This window comes from Prunus persica, chromosome G4 (assembly GCF_000346465.2).
Source record: "Prunus persica cultivar Lovell chromosome G4, Prunus_persica_NCBIv2, whole genome shotgun sequence".
Lineage (NCBI taxonomy): Eukaryota > Viridiplantae > Streptophyta > Magnoliopsida > Rosales > Rosaceae > Prunus > Prunus persica.
In genome coordinates this window covers 25,823,514-25,826,345 of record NC_034012.1, presented here as the reverse complement: position 1 = coordinate 25,826,345, position 2,832 = coordinate 25,823,514, and the positions used below count along the sequence as shown (strand labels likewise).

Sequence of the window (2,832 nt, the reverse complement as noted above, 5' to 3'; positions counted from 1 at the left end):
TGGCCTTGGCATGCCTTGGCCTTGACATGCCTTGCCTTGCCTTGGCCTTGGCATTGCCCCATTCAAGGCATTTCAAGAAAGTGAGGCTATTGGAAGCTTGGCATGCCTTGCCTTGGCATGTCTTGCCTTGGCATGTCGTGCCTTGGCATGCCTTGGCTTGGCATTTCGTGCCTTGGCATGCCTTGGCTTGGCATGCCTTGCCTTGGCATTTCGTGCCTTGGCATGCCTTGCCTTGGCATGGCCTTGGCATTGCTCCCCAGTCAAGGCATTTCGAGAGTGAGGCTATTGGCAGCTTGACATGCCATTGCTGCCCAGCCCTTGGCATTGCTGCCCACAGCATGCCCACATATGCCCACAGCATGCCCACAAATGTCGACAGAATTTTTCAAACCTTGTCAAACCCCTTTTTTATTGAAATTTCCTCGCACAATAAGCTCCCCATAAGTAGTCTATGATTTTTAGGACCTTCTCCAACTTACAAAACTAAAAAATTCCTCCCCGATTTTTTTTAATGATTTTTTCAATTTTACGACTTCTAAAAATAATAAAAAATACTTCCCGACCTCAAAAATTTATGAAACTTTTTCCCATCATAGATTGCATTTTTGTTAGTGTCTCTGCAAAAAATCACGTCAAAATACCTTGTATTGAATTATTTAGAGCCCATTATGACTCCTCGCGCATAGTTGATGTCTCCTCCTGTCAAAGGGCAAAATGCATAAAATGCTATATAGGGGGGTGTGTGTTGCCTGCATATGCATGGCAGCCCATGCCTTCCTAGCTGCAGCCCCCTTCCCCCACGCCACACCCATGTCATGTTGCCTCGATATGTTGCCTCGGTATTATGGGTTTGGTGTCGGGGTGGGGGGCTGCCACCCATGGCGGTGGCGGCCGGTTCCGGCCGCCACCACGCCGCCGCCATGGGTGAGGTGGGAAAAAAAAAAAAAAGGCGTGGAAAGTTGCGAAATGGGGTTGTCTAGGCTTTTTTTTGCATGGGAGAGCACGGAGTTGCTAGGAACTCCTTCTCAAATGCACCGGCATGTCGACAACAACCTCATTTCGCAACTAACAACCACCCGTGTGGGGTGGCGGTGGGTGGATAGTCGCGGATTGGGGTTGCCAAGCCAATTTTTTCAAAAGAATTTCATCAAAATTAAAAACAAATGTTTCGTTGCCTTCGGAGTAGTGGGCGAGCGGCGAGTCGGAGCGGACCCGGTAAAGTTTAACCTCGGTGTGCACGGTTGTTTTTAGAAACTCAATCCAATACCGGGGACGTTGAAAGTGATGCTCCTACGAGTTGCAAACCCACAAGATTTAAAGAACCTTTTCAAAACAATTTCAAACCAAAACGATTTCAAATCAGAAATTTTCATCAAAATGAAAAACAAATGTTTCGTTTCTTTCGGAGTAGTGGGCGAGTGGCGAGTCGGAGCGGACCCGGTAAAGTTTAACCTCGGTGTGCACGGTTGTTTTTAGAAACTCAACCCAATACCGGGGACGTTGAAAGTGATGCTCCTATGAGTCGCAAACCCACGAGATTTTAAAAACTTTTTGACAAAAATCCTTCCAAATGACACATTTTGATCATCCATGGCAATTGCTCAATCCGTAACTATCCAATCACCGCCACACCACACGGGGCGGGAGTGGGTGAAATGGCGTGCTTCCCGGGGTTGGCATAGACAATCTTTTGCTCGCGAGAGAATGTCTATTCCAACCCCGGGAAGCACACCATTTTCACCGACTAGTGTGGGCGACGATGGGTTGGCTTCGAGTTTACTTTAGCTTGGGGTTGTCCTCGGTTATGCTTTTGTGTTGGGAGTACGGCCACAAACCTTCTCAATGCACGGGTATGTCGGGGGATGGCTTTCGGCGGGGTTGATGAAGAAAGCTAGCCAATTGTTGGGCACACGAACACACGTGGGTGACGATGGGTGGGCTTCGGGTGAACTTTAGCTTGGGGTTGTCTTCGGTAATGCTTTTGTGTTGGGAGTACGGCCACCAAACCTTCTCAATGCACGAGTACGTCGAGGATGGCTTTCGGCGGAGTTCATGAAGAAGCTAGCGAATTGTCGGCCACTCGAACACGTTGGGGGTGGGTTGGCTTTGGAAGAAGCTAGCCAATTCTCTTTGTGTGGGCGGTTGAGCTATGATTAGGATTGTCTAGGCATTGCTTGTGTGTGCACGGTGCGAGCCCAATGCACGAGCAAGTCGAGGATGACAATCTCGAGAGTAGCAATGATGCCGCGGAATGTTTTGTTGCCTTCGGAGTAGTGGGCGAGCGGCGAGTCGGAGTGGACCCGGTAAAGTTTAACCTCGGTGTGCACGGTTGTTTTTAGAAACTCAACCCAATACCGGGGACGTTGAAAGTGATACTCCTACGAGTTGCAAACCCACAACATATCGGTTGCCTATAGATTTCATGGTATTCTTGTCATGCCTAGCGGTGCGGGCTTGGCTCCACTCGGTGCAGCCGCATTCTCGACTAGCCATTGTGCTTGTTGAGATGTGCGGTTCGTTTGGTGGTGCTGGGCTTTGCTAATGCAACGGCGTGTGAGTGGTGAATGGGTTGTATGCACCGGCAGGCTCTGTGCTCTGGCATCGAACTGTCGTCTCATATCCCTCGTCATTGATGCTTCAAGATTTGGCTTGTGCGGGTTAGCGGGTTCCTGTTTTGGCTACCTATTGTTATGGAATGGTGCCTCTCGTTGTCCCTTTCCTCCTCTTGCCCTTCGCGGGCAGCAGGAGGACGTCGTAGCAGTGCTTGTGTCCCCGATCAAACCCACGGCTCGTCGTGAGATTGTGAAGGTCCACGAGTTCTGCTTGTGATAC

General features: G+C 49.7%; 1 pseudogene; it reads right to left on the bottom strand.

Annotated features, from left to right (window-relative positions):
* Positions 1,256 to 2,832, bottom strand: part of LOC109948822 — a 7,263-nt pseudogene continuing 5,686 nt past the window's right edge.